Source organism: Mesocricetus auratus, unplaced genomic scaffold, assembly GCF_017639785.1.
Source record: "Mesocricetus auratus isolate SY011 unplaced genomic scaffold, BCM_Maur_2.0 Super-Scaffold_100008, whole genome shotgun sequence".
NCBI lineage: Eukaryota > Metazoa > Chordata > Mammalia > Rodentia > Cricetidae > Mesocricetus > Mesocricetus auratus.
In genome coordinates, this window is record NW_024429192.1 from 1,755,972 (window position 1) to 1,776,346 (window position 20,375).

At 50.4% G+C, this 20,375-nt stretch overlaps 1 protein-coding gene and 1 long non-coding RNA gene across 2 annotated transcripts in view; one reads left to right on the forward strand and one right to left on the reverse strand.

The window, feature by feature from the left end:
- Window positions 1-5,078, reverse strand: part of B3galt5 (beta-1,3-galactosyltransferase 5) — a 50,024-nt gene extending 44,946 nt beyond the window's left edge. The window contains exon 1 of the mRNA XM_040750395.1: window positions 4,504-5,078. The gene's annotated coding sequence lies outside the window, so the exon portion shown is untranslated. The remainder of the gene's footprint in view (window positions 1-4,503) is intronic.
- A 7,915-nt stretch (window positions 5,079-12,993) lies between these two features.
- Window positions 12,994-17,967, forward strand: LOC121141853. The gene is made up of 3 exons (XR_005878775.1): window positions 12,994-13,441; window positions 15,645-16,238; window positions 16,761-17,967. It is a non-coding gene; the product is annotated as an uncharacterized LOC121141853 (long non-coding RNA).
- Window positions 17,968-20,375: the final 2,408 nt, after the last annotated feature.

The window sequence follows — 20,375 nt, forward strand, 5'->3', positions numbered from 1 at the left end:
CGAATAAAATGCAGCATAAAAGGAAGGCAGTCCGCAAATGGTCGGCTTACAACGGTTGCACCTACAGAGGCGGCCAAGCAGGTGACCCTGCCCTTGTTAAACAAGAATGGCAACCCAGCTAATCTGGGAGCCCCCGTCTCCCAGATGTGGATGGAAGGTGAGCCTGATAATGTGCTGCTCCCCAGAGAAACTGGGAGTCCCAAGGTCAGCAACACACAACAGACCCGGGAAATGACAAGAGACCCACCTGGGAGATTCAAAGAGGGACTTGCAGAGCTGACACTCGCAGAGCGATTCAAACACCCCTAGGGAACAAAGAAATGAGGTCTTGCTAGAAAGAGAATAGACAGCCTTGACAGTGATACTGGGGAGGAAGTTTAGAAACTGTGACTCAAAAGCTACATGGAGGAGAATCCAAACTTGACTCGGCACACCCGCCACTGTGCCCCCAAAGTCTCTATTTTTGCCATTTGACTGTGCCCCAAAGTATACGTGTCATACCAATTGGAAATTATTCTTAAAATCAAGTTATTTTATAATTGGAGAATTTTTTTACACTTCTTTCCATACCCAAGCGTTTGAAAAGTGATAGGTAAATGGTGGTTGCAATAATCGTTGTTGATGGGGGTCACAGGGAAAGATGGGACCATATAGTCCTCACCATGTGCACCCAGAAAAATAATACTATCATCCTCTACGGTGATGATGGAGAGAACCGAGGTACAGGGTTGACATAATCTGCTCGAGTTCCGTTGTCTCTCCGTGAGCACGTAGGGAACAAGGGAGTGATCAACTACATTTTTAGCCCTGTTTGGACCCAAATGACTTCTGGCTCCTATTGAGGATGTAGGATGGTATTCAAAATCAGCTACAAAAAGTCTGGTTGTTACCTTTACCAAGTGAATATCATTACATAATATTCTGAACCCTTGATTGTAGTTTTCAACCCAACGCCATGTTATTTTTGTCAGGTCCAAAAGGCTATCTGTGAAGCCTATGAGCACACCAAAGCTCAACCTAGCCTCCAAGCTGGCTCGCCCAGTTCCTGTGGCTTCCTCTCAGCCCTTCTAACCATGCCCCCAAAACCTCTCCAGCTCAGAGAATCTGTTGCTCCGCACAGATTCTCATTCCTATATAAACCTGCTATTTCATTTCATCCAGGCACCCTCTTGACCTCTTCTCTTTGCTCTCTCTCTCTCTCTCTCTCTCTCTCTCTCTCTCTCTCTCTCTCTCTCTCTCTCTCTCTCCCCTTCTCTTCCTCTCTCACTCTCCACTCCTCTCCCCTCCAACCTCCCAGCTCAGAGTTTGTGTCAAAAGCCCAGTTATTATCTGTCCACAGCTGGGCCTGCCGGTTCTTTCCCTACTCAGTACAATTTACAAATGGCTAAGCAGTCCTGAGAGCCAGCTGGAAATTTCACTAGGTAGCAATGACAGGCACAGGTCGGCTCTCACAGGAAAGCACCCTTCTCCTTTCCCAGGGCAAGTGTATGCTCTGTCTCACGCAGGCTGAGCCATAAGGGATCTGGCACTGCACGCGGGCATCGGAGTTTGTCATAGGAGTGAGGCAGATTTCCGGGGGTTTCCTCTCTGCCTCCCTGGTCTGGACATGCTCAGGTCTTTCTCAGCACTAGTGGGTGTGTCATTATATTGAAATTATAGTGAGCCTGGTATATCAACATGGCATCTAGGCAAGACAGAATTGGTCTGGAATTGGCCGGGCTGTTGGGAATACAAACTAACTCAACAGCTAACACCCAAGGGCTGTGGTTTCCTGAGTCCAGGGTTTAACCTTTGCGTGCCATACAGCTGGCAGAACCAGTTGTTTCCGGGGTTCATTCTGGTGACATTCGATCTCGTGATCCTGGTTTTAAACGGAGAGTCGTGTGACTTCTATCAACCATCTTACCCAACCGTTCACTTTGCAGCTTCAGACATGGGCTCAGATAATTCCCTCTTTACCAGAAGCAAAGGAAAGTGTTGTCCAAACCCCACAGGAGGCCAACCACAAAGCCTGATGGAGTGTAGTCCCCAAGCCTAGCCAGAGGACAGCCTGAAATCAGGAAAGGGGAAAGATCCCTTGCCAGTGGTCTATTTCCATGACGTCAGGGAAGTGAGCAGAGACAAGCTATCGGGATCAGGAGAAAAGCCAACTGTGTGCAGGAGGCCACTCCCCAACTCCTCACCCCCAACCCCTACACACACACACACACTCAGCTCACCCAACCCAGTGTGGGGCAGTGAGCCTCTGATAGCTGATACTTAGAGTCAGGGACAGGACACGGCCGGGAGTTTAAGTTATGTCAGATTCAAAAAAAGGATCACACCCTGTCCGACCAACTGGCTTATCTGGGGACAGAAGACACCAGGCAGATGTTCAAAGCCAATGGAACTACAGGTGGCACCCAGGGCCAAGATCTACTCCTGACAGAAAGCCCAGGAGAAACAGAATCCGATGCCCAGTGAAATGGGCAAACAGGACAGACAGCAAGTTCCTGAGCTCAGAGCCCCTAGAGGTCCTTCTAGGACCTTGTCCACTGACCTAACCGTTCACGTCCACTGCCTATGACCAGTGAGTGGAAGCAGGAGGAGGACGGCCTGGGCGAAAGGAAACTCACCGGCAGGTCGGAAACAACACCTGGCCTCATCTCATAACACCCAGTCTCAGGGATACCCATTATTCATTCGGGGCACCTGCCCTAGAGCCACAGAAGAAGGGGACCTCAAGTGTCTGGGTCAAGCCGAGGGGTGGGGAGGAGGAAGAAGAAAGAACCCGGTCCCCAAGATCACTTCCGGGACTTGACACCAAACAGCTTTGCCCTGAGCGGCGTCTCCCTCAAAATTAAGACTTTCTTTTTTTTTTTTTACTTTGCCTTTTGGATGAACAACTTGGAAAGAGAAGACAAAAAATAAATAAATAACTGAAGGTAACAGAAAACAGACCTCTGCACGGTCCCTCCTTAAGACACAAACAGTCGTCTCTTTTTGAAGACAAATTTGCATCTTACTCAAGCTATTGTTTTAGAGAAGAAACGCTGAAAAAGGGCTGGGGCGGCTTCATGGAGCACATACAGGAATGGAAGGATGGTTGACAGGCAGGTAAATAGACAGGCCTCTTGTTGTTGTTGTTTTCAGTTCTGAGTACTGAGTTGGAGCCTCCCACGTGCCAGGGACAACTCCGTCAGAACTATATTCCTTGCCCAAGGCTATAATTTAACTGAGAAAATTTTTCATTATACAAGAATGGGCAAGGTAGTGGCGGCGGCAGCGGCGGCGGTGGCGCACCCCTTTAATCCCAGCACTCGGGAGGCAGAGGCAGGCGGATCTCTGTGAGTTTGAGGCCAGCCTGGTCTAGATAGTGAGTTCCGGGACAGCTAGGAGTGTTACACAGAGAAACCCTGTATCAAAAAAAAATGAAGGAGAAGAAAGAAAGAGAGAAAGAGAATAAGAGAAGAAGGAAAGAGAGAAAGAGAATAAGAGAAGAAGGAAAGAAGGGAGGGAGGGAGGGAGGGAGGGAGGGAGGGAGGGAGGGAGGGAGGGAGAGGTATGTAAGCGTGTATATATAACTCAGCCATTCAACTAAGAATTCCCTACATTCTTATAAAGGGCTAAGGCAGCCATCGGATACCCCGGCACAGACTGGAGCAAGCAAGACCCTTCCCTAGATCCCACCTGATTAAAACCTACCCCCCCCCATCCCATTGGCCCAGGGCAGAAATAGTAAATGGAGATACAAACGTGGACATGGAGGTGATGTTATAGACACATAGCAGATAATTTTTTAAGTTTATTGAGCAAATAGAAAAGTGAAAAGGAAATCTACAGCAGCTTTCTTCTAATTTAGTTTCCATTATTTGAAAGCCGACTGTTGCCCTAAAATTAGAAACCTGTGAACTGAAACGGGATGAGGAGGGGGGGGGGCCTTCCTCAAATGCTGTTTTTTCTGTGTGTTTACCCTTGGTGAGTGCACACACCGCGCACAGTCATCATCATCATCATCATAGCACAATTTTCCCCTAACATCCCCCTCCCCAGAAAATGTTGGTTACCAAGCCTAATGCACTCCCCGCATTTAGAAATGATCAGAAGAGCCACCCCCTGGCTGTCACCCCTGGTTGTCACCCCCGGCTAAGATGGGTTTTTTTTTCCTTTCTTGTTCTCAGCCCTGGGCCCACACGATGCAGGAGCTGGTGCGGCAGGATGCTTCCGAGTTGGTTTTAGAATCTGATTTGATTGATGTTATTTTCTCCAGCTCGGGCATTTCTTACGAATCATGTGCTGTGTCCGTTTGCTGTGCAGCCCTTGTTTATGCGTGTGCCGTTACCCACCGCAGAAGCGCAACTTCCTTCAGCGTGGTGTGTATACAAGTCTCTATCGGTGAGCCCAAGCCCGCACCAAGCCCCGTGACATCTGTGCCTTAATTTTTAAAGGAAGAAGGAACACACGGATGCCAGCCTGCCCTGCGGTCCCCGGTCCTCTCGCCCTGGGGTCCCCGGCAATCCTTACCTTCGTCCAGCTGGAGCTGAGGCTGGGGTAGAGCCGGGGTTCAAGCGGCCGGCAGGCGCTGTCCAGGCCGTGGCGGTCGCCGGCTGGGCAGGCATTTGCAGGTGGGAGGAGCGCACGGCAATGCGCTCAGGGACTGTGATAGGTGCGCGGTGGCGGGAGGAGGATCACTTGACTCCCACAGCTCAGCGCGGGGTCAGTCAGTGAGCGGGGCCCCCGGGACCACAGACCTGCGAGCTGCGCTGAAGAGAAGCAGCAGGAACTATCTGCGAAGGTCCCGCCTCCCGAGTGCGCTGGCCAGAGCATCTTCTCTGGCACCAGCAATTGCGCAGATCCTCTGCGGGGGCCGCTGCTGGCTCTGCGCTCTGGCCCTCGCAGGGGACAGTCTTGAAATTAACTTTGAATTCACTCCAGAGCTGGCCAAGCTTTGGGGTCCCGAGTTTCCCAGACCCCAGAGGCTTCCCAAGACCACGACACTCCCTAGGCTCTGGGAGGGGGAGGGGGCAGAGGAGGGGGCGGAGGAAACGATTCTAAGACCATTTGGGCAAGGTCAAAGAACCTCACGGGGAAACGTGCCTGCATCCTAATCACTGGGGCAATGATGAAGGTTTGCCTCGCGTTTTCGTTTCGTGGATGCAGAAATTGAAGTGCAAGAAAGTTAAGAGGTCGGTGCTGGGTAATGCCCTCTGCCACAGGAAACAAATGTGTCAGCAGAGTGGAGGTAAAGAAACAAGCAAGGATGACAGAAGACATAGACCCTTCTCTGGCCTGGAAAACGTCCGTTTATTTATGTGCTCTTATGAACAACACTGCGCACTATTTTTACCAATTGAACACTGCTTAGCTCGGCGCTCTTTGACCTGAATCACACAGTAAGATCTTTGGGATGCTCTGAAGATGTCCAGTGTGTGGCTCCCATCCCAAACACTTTTCCCCTTGAAGTTCCCTCTTTAGTGGTCTCAGAACAACGCAGGCCATTGTTTGCCGACAGTTAGCATGCCATTGTTTTTTGTTTTGTTTTGTTTTGTTTTTTACAGAAAGGCAAATGCACTCCTGGGCTAGGGATCTGTAGCAAAATGTTAGGACGACTGGAATCCACAGACAGAATGATATGAAACCCTTTCAGAGAAGGGAGGGGGTGGAATATGTGGGTCGTGGGGACTGCAGTCTCTGTGGGAGAGGAAAGGAGTTAAGCACCCACAATTATTAAGCTCCCACGCTATTCTGCACAGGGCTTCTTGCAGAGGCTCGCTTTCCTGGTGTAACCCAGGGCCTGGTGTGCAAGCAGAACCAGGTTGTACAGAGCCTCCTGCAGCCAGGGGCCTGAACCACCCACAGGGTGCAGGACTGTGGCCTCTTCCCTCCACACGGGCCTCTCTGTCCTGACCCTCCTTGACCTCAAGGCAGTCCCTCTCCCCATCCATCCCATAGTTTCTCAGGTCACCTTGGCTCTGACACTTCAAGGACCCTGAGCAACGGGGAGACGTGACCAGGGCAGGAGTGTTTCATTTCATGTCTTTGTTTCAGTATCTGCTTAGCTTACAAAACAGTGGGTTCGGTTATGACATTACATTGCGGTTGTACTTTGCTGGGGTTCTCTGTGGCTTGGGGGCAGCAGGGGGGAGGCAGGGTGGGGAGTGAGTTGACAGGACTGGGGATCCTCTCTGAGGGCGCAGCCTGGGTTACAGGGGTGAAATCCTGTCCTGGGCAAAGCTGTGGCTGAGACACCAGGATGAAGGAGAGAGCGTTCCCAGAAGAGGGGCTGGCCAGACCCAGGCCTGCAATGGGAGCATGCCTGCCTGGGACTCCATGTTTCTGTGTGGGAAATGGGCTAACAGCAGACAGCCGGTGAGGTAGGTTCTTGTATTCAAATTGCGGGGCCCAGGGAAGCCCCCTGGGAAATGAGCTAGGCTTGGCCTTGGGCCTTGGAGGCTTCTGATAAGAGGGTAGGTAGCTCCTGACCCAAAGTTCAGAGTCTAAAGTCCTGACACCGTTCCAGGCTGTGAGCTGTGCTGTTTCTCTCATGAGGGTGGTTTTGTTATCTGCGACCTATGTCGACTATACCTCTCCTCTGTGTGTCCCCAGTCACCACCCAAACCCTCTCCAAAGCCCAGTACCAAAGACTACATCCTTCAGGGGCCAGAGTGACCCCAAAAAGAGCACACTCCTACCTCAACTGGAGGGACTGTTGTTGGCTCTAACCATTCTTTGCTGTGGTAAGGCATTTAACAGTGTTCACGGTACCCATCCACTCCTGCCAGCATCAAAAACACACAGGTGACTCCCCCAGTAATGTCTCTGGATCATCAAACGTCCCAGGGAGAGAAAAACCCGTCTACAGTCAAGAACTACCACCGTAAGGATCCAGGCAGCACGCCGGCCTGCCCCTGTAGCCTGGCAGGATGCACTCAGGCCATACCCTGGTCAGCCCAGGGTTCCATGAGTGCCAGTCTGCACGCAGGTGCAAAGGACCCCTTTAAAAGACAGACACCTCCCTCCCCGCCCACTTATACTCTCTTTCCCAGCTATTTCCCCTGGGGGCAGACAGGACTTTTCCTGTCTCCCTCTTCTCTTCTTCCCTCTCTCTCTGTGTCTCTTTACCTCTTTTCTCTTTCCTTCTCTCTCTCCCTCCCCTTTCTAATAAAACGTCTCACTAAGCTCTGTCCACCTAGCATGTTTGTCCCCTTCCTGGGGACACCCTCACCCACCATAGACTCCACCAAGGTCCCCCACGCGCATTATCATAACATTCGGTGGACCCAGCCTGGTATGTGGCGAGATGCTTGCTGGTCCAGTTAATGGGATGAGCGGTGGATATTGTCTGGTGTCTGTGGTGATGGCTGCTGGGATAGTGAGGGCAGTGCCTTTTTCCACAGTATGGGTAACCCTGAAAGGAACAAACTAATGCCTTCTTCCGAGGCTGACCTGGACTCGTTCGTGGGGCACAGAGGAAGTGCTGCTGCTCCTCTGTCTCCTACTCTTTTTTTCAGAGAGCCTCAAGCAATTGCCAGCAAGATCATCCAGGCTCCTGAGTCAAGAAGCTGGGTAGGGCAGCCTCTGACTGAAAAGTCCCACGGACTTCCTGTGAGGTTCTGTGAAGCCTGGAAAGAAAAAAAAATGGTTCTCCCAGGGAAGCCGCTATCCTAATTACCAATGACTCTGCTGGGAAGACTCTACAGACCCACAGCAGTTTTCTGAACCATTAAACACAGCTGTCTAGTGGAACAGGAGAAGGGGCATTGGGACGGAGAGATGGAGGATAAATTGGCTGAAACTCGGAGTTTCGAGTGTCAAGGGCAGTGAGGTCACTACCCCCAGGGCCCACGTGATCCGCATCTCTGCTCCACCCAGGGATACCCAGCCTGTGTGTGCCAGGCTGTCCTCCCCTGGCCTGGGCGGGAACCTTCGGTGGTGTGGCAGAGTAGAATAGGGTTTTATGCTCTCCCTTTGGCTCTCGCTGGTTGCAACCTGCCCCTGTCTGTGGTGGAGAGGCAAGGCTGAGGCCAGTTGCGTCATACTTGCCGGTGTCATAGGTGCCCGCTGACCCGTGAGCGGCCCTCATCCCTGTAAGCAGGTGGATCTCATTGCCCAGGTGGCAGAGTCCGCCCTCTGGAAAGTTGAACAGAACACGCTGGAGAAGAAGCAGGGTCAGGTTAATGGAGGCCTTTGGTTACCTCTGGAGTGCAGAGGCTGCCAGCCAGCCCTGCTGCCACGGGGACGGGACAGTGCTCTGGAAGTGGAGTGCCCTCCCAGAGGCTCACACCTTCAAGGCTTCCGGGATAAGGAACTGGATCCCAGGGACTCTGACCTCCCAAGTGGTTTCAGTCCCCTTAATGGATTTATTGTCACTTCTCCTAAAGCACACTTGAGATTTGCTATCTTTGTATGTAGTTTCATATCAAGCCTAAAAAGGGGAATGTTAGTGAGGTAACCCCCACGCCCATACCTGTAGCACTGACCACGCCCAAGGTGAGGGCTTGATGGAGGACAGGACTAAATCTGGGGTGGCAGACCCCAGAGCTCTCTCTCTCTCTTGCTGCTGGCCGGGTCACAGGGGACAGCTGGGAGGATCCTTGGAGGATCCTGAGGCAGCCACGCGCCTCTTGTGTAAGTGCAGTCTCTCCAAATAAACTTCATTTAACCTGTACTGAGTCTAGCGAATCTTGATTCCTACACAACATAAGCCCTTTTCTCCCCAACTTGCTTTTTGGCCATGGTGTTTCTGAGTCAAATAAACTTCTCTCCCCAACAAAGACACCTACTGAGCCAAGGCCCCTTGCTCTCCATCTGCATCCAGACTGCCATGAGGTGAGCAGCCTCCTGACTACACGGCGCCCTGCCTCACTTCAGAGGATCCAACCAACCACGGCTCAGACAAACCCTACCTCCTTACAACCAGTTTCTCTCGGGTATTTGCCATAGTGACAAAGGGGTAACTAACAAACACGGTGGAGCATATTTTCTCCGTATACCTTCCAGTTTGTGTTTAAATAAAAATATTTATTTGCCACTTAGTGTCTCTTTTTTTTATTTCCTGTTGCTGTGGTAAAGTGCCTCGGCAATAATCAACCCAGGGAGGAAAGGTTACACTCCCATCTCTCTACAGGGAAGTCCAGGCAGCCATGAGGCCAGGAGTTAGCCCCTCCCAGGCAATCAGGATTGGGGTCCCCCTCCCCAGAGGCTCTGCATGTTTAGGCTGATAAGCTGACAGCTTGGTGACAACAGCTGAAGACACCAGCCATTTCACATCCTCAATCAAAAGCAGAAAACAATGAGTGGATGCATTTATGCTGCTACTCGGGAACTCTCTCCACTCTTTTTTGTTTTGTTTTGTTTTAGTTTTTCGAGACAGGGTTTCTCTGTATTGTTTTGGAGGCTGTCCTGGAACTCACTCTGTAGACCAGGCTGGCCTCGAACTCACAGAGATCCACCTGCCTCTGCCTCCCGAGTGCTGGGATTAAAGGCGTGCACCACCAACGCCCAGCAACTCTCTCCACTCTTACATCATCCAGCATCCCCTGCTCAAGGAGCAGTGCCACCCACACACAGTAGGAGGGTCTTCCCACGTCAATTAACTTAATAAGACAACACACACACACACACACACACACACACACACACACACACACACACCGAGACCCAACCGTGGACCAACGTGATCTGGAAAAATCCCTCGCTGAGAATCTCCTCCCAAGTGATCCTAGATTGTTTCAAGCTGACAACTGAAGCTAACCTCCACACTTAGACATGGGCCTTCTGCCTTTAGCCACTGGGCTAGCTATCCAAACAAAAAGTCCCTTGACCTTGGACTGCTCTCTGACATCTCTGGCAGGTTCTGGAAAGTCTAACCCTAAGGTGAGTTAGTCAAAGGTCTTCAAAACTAAGATCCATCCGGGATCTTAGGGCAGAAGTTCTGAGCCAGAGAGAGGACACACCGGTTGGAGCGTGAAGAGGTTGGCCAACTGTCGCCAGCCTTCCTACTCTGGAAGTTGGCTCTGGCCCTCAGTTTCTTCATCTCAAGGCCAGGCACTGAGCTCCGGGCCACTGCAGGGGCTCTCGAATAACCAAGCAGCCACAATGTGGGAGTCTCCTGGGAACCTTGCTCTTGGCTTTCCTAACATGTAACGTTTGTTTGGTTCCATGCCTGCCTTTCTTACCAGGTGACATTCTATGAGCAAAGAGCCCGGCACTATCTGACTAAAAACGTCCTTTCGCCAGAGGCTGTTTCAGTGCAACACTTGATGTGATGGTTAGCAGAGACTGTCAACTTGGCATCACCTAGAGTTGCCGGTGAAGAGAATGAGAGATTGTCTAGGGCAGGTGGCTTGTGGCACATCTGTGGAGGATTACCTGGACTGTGTTGGCTGTGGTAAGGAGACTCAGGCACTATGGGTGGCAGCATTCCCTAGGCTCAAGGCTCTGAACTGATTGAGAATGGAGGATGAGCCTCCACGATGGCTTCGCTACTAAAGGTGCTTATCATCTGAGTTTACATGGAAGAAGGAGGCAACTCCCAAAAGTTGTCCTTTGACATCCACACACACATGTACTGTGCCACATGTGACCAACACACACACACACACACACACACACACACACACACACACACAATGCAATTCTTAATCAGTGGAGAAAGGAAGCTGGGTGTGTGCACACAACTCTCTCAGCTCCTTGTTCTTTGCTGCGGATGTGAGTTCCTGACACTTGGATTTCCCATGTTGACAAGCTACAACTTGGAACTCTAAGCCAAGCAAACCCTCTCCCCATTAAGTTGCTTTTCTTGGGGTATCTTATCACAGCAACGGGAACAGAGAGAACCATGTGGGCACTCAGACAAGAGGTCCGAGGATAGACAAAGCAACGGGGCACCGAATGCATTTAACCGTGAGTAGCTGGGTAGAGCTCAGACCAGGGTCTGGAATGTCGTGAGCACGCCGCATGCTGTCTGCTTCTTTCTCCACCTTCTGTGCTCATCATTTCATCTTCCGCTTTTAGAAAAAATGGGTCTTGTGCTAAGAAAATGGCTCAATGCAAAGATGACGCCATCGGCAATAATTTGGCGGAAAGGATAAACCACAGGACCAAGCTCCTGAGTGCAAGCAAACAGATGTTTCCTGTTGGTCCTTTCTACCGCTCTTTCAGAAGAAAGGATGGAAGCCATGCGGGCCAGGGCTGGGGAGTTGGTTCGGTGGGTAAAGTCCTTGTTGTGCAAGCATGTCCTGAGCCTCCATGTGAAAAGCTGGGTGTCAGGGCACTGGGGAGCCACAGACAGGCAGATCCCTCAAACTCATTGGCTGACTGACCAGCCTCACTGACTAGATGAACTCCAGGTTCACTAAGAGACTTTTCTCTCACAAAATAATGCAAGAAGTTAACTGAGGAAGACATCCAACATCAACATCCTTCTGGCTTCTACATGCATGAGCATGCATGAACTGGTGAGCCTCCAAGCCAAGCAAATACATCACACACACACACACAGAGAGAGAGAGAGAGAGAGAGAGAGAGAGAGAGAGAGAGAGAGAGAGAGAGAGAGAGAGAGAGAGAGAGACCTATCTCTCTCTCTGACACTAACAGTGGAACACGCACATACAGAGAACCAGAGCTTGGAGAGACAAGACGGCTCTAGCCATCAATGAGATCCAAGGGACTGCCTGGACTTCTCAATAGAACCATCTAGAAGCAGAGTTGAAGAGCCTATGGCTGGAGCAATTAAGAAGTTAGCAGGAAGCATCACTCTAAAACAGCAAGCCATTCCTTTGACAGTGCAGCGGCCTTTACGCCTGTCAAGTTGCCCTGTCACATTAGAAGCCACACCCTCATCGCAGCCTCTTGTAGCACATCCGCCACCCTCCCCAGAAACCCTTTCTTCAGAGACACTTGTCACTGCCATCTGAAAAGCCGCCTGCTAGCGCTGGGTGAGCTCGAGACACAAGGAAATCAAGCCCATACTCAGAGAGACTCGGAGGCGTTGGGTGATTCTGCCAACAGCTAGGAAAGAGATGAGACCTGCGGCTGTTTGCACTAGGGGACTGAAGTGTGCCAACTCTTCGTTGGCTTCATAGACTGAGCTGTTTTCTAAGGAGGAGGGGGCTTGGTTCGGAACCCCAGGACCCCCATTTTCTCTTCAAAGCTGAACACGGTAAATTCGTGACCGTGACACCACGGCTGCGTGTGGGGGGTTCCGAGATGGGAGGATCTTTGAGACTCACCTGTAAGAAAGCCCACCCTACTTGGCAAGCTCCCGGCCAGTGAGAGACCCTCTCAGAAATTAAGGAGGGTTGCTTAGCTCCTGAGAAACAGCGCAAAAGGCTGCCACAACCTCTGATGTGCCTCGTGTATGCACAAGCACACACACACACACACACACACACGCACACACACACACATATGTAGGCACACTTACATGGTGGCGTTTCTTACTCAGGAACTCGGAGCAGCAGGAAGAAGGAAAGAGTGGCAACCGGCAGCCTTCCCAGTGCAGACCAGGGCTCACACAGGGACAGTTCAGCCTGGGGTGACAGGCACTGGCAGACTCCAATGCTCCAGCTCAGCAGGACTTGATCCACTGCCCTCTGTTTAAAGGTTAGAAGCTCTCATTGTTATATAATGTGCTCGGACTTCGTTTAGCAGGTGGCAGGGACAAGCATCCTATGGCCTTCCTGCCACTCTGGGTCACAGGGCAGGCCGGTTCCCTTCCACTCTCTGACTTTCTACGCTGGTCAGTGGGACCCCTGTGCAAAATGCAGAAAGGAGGCCCCAGGAAGAGGAAGCAGAGACAGCCGGTCACCCCCAGTTGTCCCAGGCGGCTCCCGCTGCTGCTGCTGCAGCTGCTGATTCCAAACAGTGCTTTATGGCCAATCCACGTGGAAGGGTACAGGGACAGGCCTGACAGGAGGTTTCATCTGTCAGCCCTCTGAAAAGCTTGAGTGAACAGTGATGGGTAACCGTAGAGGAACTCGGGGCATTGGCACGAGGAGGTCAGGAAACACCGCCTTGCAAAGTCGACATATGCTAATAAAAATTTTAAGGGGTAAGGCGCCAAAGTGAGCCTTTGAAGATCTGCCATCTCCCACCAGAAAGCTGCGGCTGACAAAGCCCTGTTTACAGGCAGCCGGCACAGCCTCCCAGAACGTGGCACCCGCGGGCAGAATGTATTATTTACACCTGAAACTGAGACTCACTAGTGACTGAGCCCATGGCCTCTTGTTACCTCTAAGTGCAAGCCTTCCACGTGTTAGCGATGGCCAGCAGCCATTTGGGAGGAAGAGGAAGGAGTGGAAAGCAGGGCCCAGCCCTCTGGGTCCTCTCCTCACACTCTGCCACACTAGTGTCCTTGGAGTGACTGTGCGCACCGCAAATAAATTTTAAAAAAATGCAACTTGGTGAACCTGAATAACACCGTGACGGGAGAAACGTTTTCTGTGGTTCGTCTTGACGAGTAAGACCTCGGGGGGGGGGGGGGGGTTAATCAGGGGCTGTTTGGAAAACGTATTTAAATGCCTTTTTAAAGCCAAAATATCAATCGTTATTGTTGTCATTAGTTACTAGAATAACCGTGCCATTCACGATTCCAAGTGTTGGCGCGGTAACTCGTTTCCTTCTCGCCACACTCCTGGGAAGCAGATGGCGTTCTGAAGATGAGAGAAAGGGGCTCAGAGAGGTCAGAGCATTGGCCAAGGTAAAACAGCATCATAGCAACGAGGAACGAATGCTGTGCTACTTCATCAGGGTGCCTAATTCCTTCTTAGCTTTCCTTGGAAGGTTTATTTCTATCTTGTGTGCGTGTGTTGGGGGGGGGATGTCCCTCTGCACTTATGTTTCTCTTATTGGCTGATGAACAAAACACTGTTTGGCCAGTAGCCAGGCAGAAAGTATAGGCGGGGCTACCTGAGGAGAGGAAGACAGGGAGGAGCAGCCATGGAGAGACGCTATGCGGAGAAGGAGTAACACGTCAGATGTCAGATTATGGGTAAACCACAGCCCCGTGGCAATACATAGATTACTAGAAACGGGTTAGTAATTAAGAGAGAGAGCTAGCCGGGTGGTGGTGGCGCACGCCTTTAATCCCAGCACTCGGGAGGCAGAGGCAGGCGGATCTATGTGAGTTCGAGGCTGGGCTGGTCCAACAGCCTCCAAAACAATACAGAGAAACCCTGTCTCGTAAAAAACAAAGGGGGGGGGGGGGGGGAGACAGCTATCCGATAAGAAGCCCAAGCCATCAGCCAAACAGTTTAATAATTAATTAATTAATTAATAATTAATATAGCATCCATTTGTTTATTTTGGGGCTAAACGGCTGCGGGACCAGGAGGGACAGAAGCCGCCATCTTCATCTTCTGCGCACCACGTACATCGGGTGCCTGTCGATACCAGAAGTGGGAGTTGGGTCCCAATGGAACTGGAGTTACAGCTGTTGTGAGCTGCCTTGGGAGTGCTGGGAACTGAACTCTGGTTCGCATAAAGTCATTAAGGGTCCTTAACCACTGGGCCATCTCTCCACGCCCCTTTCTTGCTTCTTAACGGTAATAAGTGAGTCTGAAGTCTCCAGTGACAGAAGGGAAACCAGCCAGGAGCGGTGGGGTGGTGGAGGTTAACAGCATAGATTCATTTCAAAGGGGGAAAAAAACCCTAAAGACGTAATTCACAGCTAAGCCAGAAGGCAGATGAGACACAGTCAAAAGCAGAGACAAGGAACTAATTACCCTACTTTCATCTGAGGTAAAATATCAGGAAGTAGGATAAGTAAAGAAAATTCTAATGAGAAGGTGGGGGAGGATGGAAATGGGCCATGAAGGCAGAAGATACCTGACATTCCCCCCACGGGTCAGGGGTTACCCCCACTCCGGCTCCAGGGCTGCCCAAGGCTCTTTCACGGGCTCTCAACATGACATTAAAGGTTAGCCCAGTTTGGATGCGCTATGACCATGTCTACAGTGGTCTAACCCAGGTGCTAAAACTATAGTCAGCAAAAAGTGCAAAAGAAGGGGCCTGGGGAGAATGCTTACTGGTTAAGAGTGCTTACTGATCTTGCCAAGACTAGAGTTCAGTTCCCTGCACCCACATGTTGGATCACGACTGTCTAAATTCCAGCCCAGAGATACACTGCCCTCTTCTGGCCTCCTTAGGCACCAGGCATGCTTAAAGACATACATTCGGGCAAAACACGTATATGCATAAAATGAAAACACAAGTTTAATGCAAAACGGCAAACAGGGTTTTGTGTCCTGACAAGCAATAGGGAATCTGCAGTTTGGTGTGTGTGTGTGTGTGTGTGTGTGTGTGTGTGTGTGTGTGTGTGTGTGTGTGTGTTGTATGCTTTCATGCATGTGCACAGACATAGGTGTCTGGTACAAGTGCCCACGTGTGTGCAGACATGTGGAAGCTACAAGCTGGTACAAGGTGTCCTCTACAGCTCCCACCATATATATATATATAATGGTGGAGAAAAACAGGGTCTCCTCACTGAACCCAGAGCTCACTCATTAGCTAAATTAGCTGACCAGGAAGCTGGGCATCCTCCTGCCTCTGCTCTCCCCAGTATTGGGATCACAGATATGCTCCCAGTACTTAGTCTGGGATTCTGAACTCAGAACCTCACGCTTGCCCACGAGCACTCTCCTTACTGAGCCATCGTCTCCCAGCCCACAGGTCCAGTTTCCATCGCAGACTCTCTCGGAGCCTTGACCGTGAATCGAGGATACTAAGGAACAGCTTGAGGGGTGTGACCTTCTCCACTGTCATGGGACGCTGAAACCCATTTTTCGAAGAGTGTGTTGTATAGACATGTTGAAGATCCCTGTCTGGGTAAAAGTTGTTCTAAAAGGAAACCTAGAGAATGACCGCATAAACGTGTGTGGTGCCTATTCCTGCAATTACCTGGGACTCCTCTTTTGGCAGTTTGACCCTCTGTGGGTGAGAGGCACCGGGCTGTGGCCCAGGCAGGCTGAGAAGGGACAGTCTGCATACAGTTGGCTTTTCTACATTTATGGAACTGGACCACACTGCCCCCAAGTCTAGGGGACAGAGAGCAACTACTGTACTTAGAAATAGATGTGCTTTCGGGAGACAGTAATTGTATTACATTCCGCTGGGCCTAGACCGCTGCTCTCCAAGACAAGACAGCATGCCATACCCTCAGGCAGCCCAGGAATGGTGGCTTTGGAACCTAACCAGCAAGCTGTAAGAGACACCGTGCCGTGTGACCCCAGTGGTGAGTTGCAAAGAGACAAGACCAGGTATGCTTCCGAGAGGGGTAAGCTTGAGAGGCTCTGTCCTCCTGGACAGGGCAGCCCATTCATTGTCTCATGGGGAAGTAGCCCAGTTGACAGAGTGCATGCAAAGCCCTGGGCACCATCTCCAATACACTGTAAGCAAGTGTGGTGGTGCACTCCTGTAATCCTAGCACTTGGGAAGCAAAAGCTGTCATCCTCAGCTGCAGCAAACGTTCAATGCCAGCCTGGGACACATGAGACCCTATGTCAAAAAAAAAAAAAACAGAGTGAATGAATATACTAAGAGAATGTCAGGTCGGCTATAAAATCCATCTTTCCTTACATTTCTTACCACACCATGTAGCTAGCGTCCAGCATTGCCTTGAGACTACAGAGTCGTGCCCCCATCCCCAACCTACCCCCTCAGCAGATGAAGCCCTCGGACCACTTAGTGTCAAATCCTTCCAAGTGGCCTAGTCTGTGGCATTTGGCTATATCAAAAGAAGAAAAGACAAATACAAGTTCCAGCCCCGTTCCTTTCCATAGACCCTGATTCTGGTTTACACGCCGGCCCCAGCTGACAAGGCTCGGGTGGGAAGACGCAGAGCCAGTCACTCAGGTCCTGCCATAGATGACAATGTGTGCTCAGCCCTCTCAAGACACACACCTTCTGCTGGTGGCATCTCCTTGGAGCCTGGGCAGGCTAAGGACGCCACACAGAGTGGCTGGGCATCCACGTAGAGAGCCTTTGACCCACGCGAAGTCAACACTGGACAGACAGATGACATGGAGAGGCTGGGAAGCAGAGGACACAGATGCACCAAGGTCCTTCCTGCAAGCTGTACCCAGTCGTCTAGACTGGCCTTTCTAGGGACGCGGGACCATCATCCTTGTGACAACTGGGCTAGGGACCTCGTGTCCTCCTCATCCTGCACAAACTCTAGCCATTCCTTCCCAAACGTCTCTGTTCTAAGAGCAACCGAGAAGTCTCTCCCCGGTTAGGGGGCTCTCTCTGCAGCATCCTCCAGGCGGACCTCCCTCATGAGCTCCCCTGTTAGCACCATCCTCATGAAGTCAAGCCCTTTACACAGAAACCATGATTGCCCTAGCCAGAAATGCACGCACATAAGAGGTCACAATCTGTCCCCAACCACATTTCTGATCCGCCACTCTTCAGTCTCTGTGGCCAGTGATGACACCATCTACCATCGCATAAAACCCTGGCATTATTTGTCCCTGACTTACTCACCCCTGTATTACTAGGAAACCCCTCATTGTTTACCAAAAAAACCCACATCACGAGCTAACCTTATCTGCCCTGACTCCGTGACTTTGTCCTTGGGGCCTATTTGTTCCTGGCCCTGCATGGCACCCTTTAGGGCTGCTCAGATCACATGCCCATACCCTGCTCAGGGACAGGGACCCCACACAGCTGAAGTCCCCCAACTTGTATGATGTTAAACAGTGAGGAGGAGCATGCTAAGTGTTGTGGTTTAAATAACAATGCCTCCCCATAGGCTCCTCTACTTGATTGACTGGTCATTAGGGAGTGAAACTGCTTGACGTTTGTGTGTGTGTGTGCGTGTGTGTGTGTGTGTGTGTGTGTGTGTGTGTCTGTCTGTCTGTGTCTGTGTCTGTGTCTGTGTCTCCTTGCTGCCTGCAGATCCAGACATAGAACTCTCAGCTATTTCCCCGCCCTACCCACCTGCATGTAGCCGCGCTGCCTCCCCCACCTCCTCCACCACGAAACCTCTGAAACTGTAAGCAATGCCCCAAATAAATATTTTACTTCATAAGAGTTGCCGCCGTGGCCATGGCGTCTCTTCGCAGCAATAGAACACTGACTAAGACATTATAATAAGGAAACCCCTCGGACGCCACCACCATCCTCAGAACCTGGCCTTGCAACAGGCACACTGGGGAAGGGGAGGGGGTCGGAGGGTGGGCATAGCCCCTCTTCTGGTAGTTTTCATCTTGTGACACACACACACACACACACACACACACACACACACACACACACACGCACACAGCTGGCATCTGTCTGCCCTCCACCAATCTCTGGCTAAGACACGGCAGGGCCACGCGTGGAAAGGTAAAGGCGTGTATAAAGAAGAGGGACGCCTGCAAGTGGGAACAGGTGTTTCAGTTGAAGGTGGTGGACGCGGACAGTACTGCCAGCCCAGCTGCCCCCAGACACAGAGTCCCATCGGCAGGAAGGGCGGCTGCCTGGAAGCCCCGGGAAAGAATGCTAGAGACCAGATTCGGGGAGAGGAGGGGGGGTGACACAAACAAGGCATGTGTCTCATTCTGATCATTATCCAGATTTAGTGGGGGCGGCATTTTCACCCATCTGACTGCTGACTTCACACCTGGACATGGTGGGAACCTGGGAAATGGTGTCACCACCTGAGCTACTGTTGGAAAATAGGTGCCATGAATATTCACCAGCACCTTTGGTGGGGCTTCATGAAAACACGCTATTATCCCTGGCAGGGCCCAAGTCCCTGCAGAATCAGAAACACCGCGTTTTCACGCATTCCCGGGGATGTGCTATTGCCAACCACCAAGGAATTCCCCCTGTGTAAAAGTGAGCTGTGTTATACAGCTGATGAAGAAGATTCTGGAATGAGTTAAACTGCTGGGCTTAAGTCATTTAACCCAGGAAAGTTAGATGGGGGATGGATGGATAGATAGATACATAGATACATACATAGATAGATAGATAGATACATAGATACATACATAGATAGATAGATAGATACATAGATACATACATAGATACATAGATAGATACATAGATACATAGATAGATACATAGATACATAGATAGATAAGTAGAGATAGATAGATAGATAGATAGATAGATAGATAGATAGATAGATAAAACAGACAAGAAAGGCTTAAACAGGCCAGAAGGACTGCCCTGTAGACAAAGAAAACACCACCCTGGTCTCAAAATGGAGATGAGAACTGGCACTTTCTGCGGTGAAAGCCTGGAACTCAGTAAGCAGCCCAGGCTGGCCTTGAACTGTCAGATGCTCCTGGCACAGCCTCCCGGTGCTGGAATTCCACCACACCCAGCTCAAGTCAGAAGTTTTAATCTTAGAGAAGACACTGAAAGAAACATTGTTCTTATTTTGCAAAGAAAGTGTTTCGAGTGTCTGGAGCAAGAAAGTGTTTCCAGAGTCTGGAGCCCAGCTGACCGCATCACTGAGTCCACACTATTAGTTTCCTGATACCTACTCTTTTAACAGATGGTAAAAGCCACTTTGCTATGCCCTGATCCTCTCACTGATAAGGACTTGGTCAATAATTTACTCTGCCCGGCTCTTCTGACTGTGCCCCACAGGACAAGCCTGGAGCAAGCTATCGTGTATACCTTTATGCTTGACCTACCACAAGACTTCCTAAAAAGCACCAGGATGGAGAATATGCTTACTGGGTAACTCCGAGCCACCCTTTGCCCTAACCTCAGGTTACCTGCCTCCCCCCTTTGATTCCAAACACAGGTTTAAAGTGCCTGCTGCAAACACTGCCTGGTTTTTGCACCTTAATTGGTAATGGCTAGTTTTATGTCAACTTGACCCAAGTTAGAGGCGTTTGGGAAGAGGGAACCTCAATTGAAAAAAAAAATGCCCTGCCAGACTGCTTGACGTGAGAGGGCCCAGCCCACTGTGTGTGGTGCCAGCTCTGGGTAGGTAGCCCTGAGTTGTATAAGAAAGCAAGTTGGTTGCTTTGATAGTTTACAAAAGCTTTCCAGTGAAGCCTGAAGGTTAATTACATTCTATACTTTTTAACATGGACAGGAAGATATGCTAACTTCTAAACCATCTGAGGAGATAACTGAATTAACACGGAAACAAAACTTCTGAATTCATTTGGAATTCTGCAGTTAAAAAGGGAGCCCATAAAACCATCAATGCCTTTTCTGTTATTTAACATGTAAAAAGTGCTATTGCTTTCCATTTTTGTATTTCTGTGTTTTCTCAATTTTCTTCTGTGAGAATATTTTAAAACAAATTATGGTTTTTATGAAAGTGAGGACTATGGATGAATTTTGAAATACTGTAAGAATTATTACTTTTGTAGTAATCATATTTTAATACCAAAATTTATGACTAAATATCACATGAATTTTTTTAAAAGAAGGCAAACTGT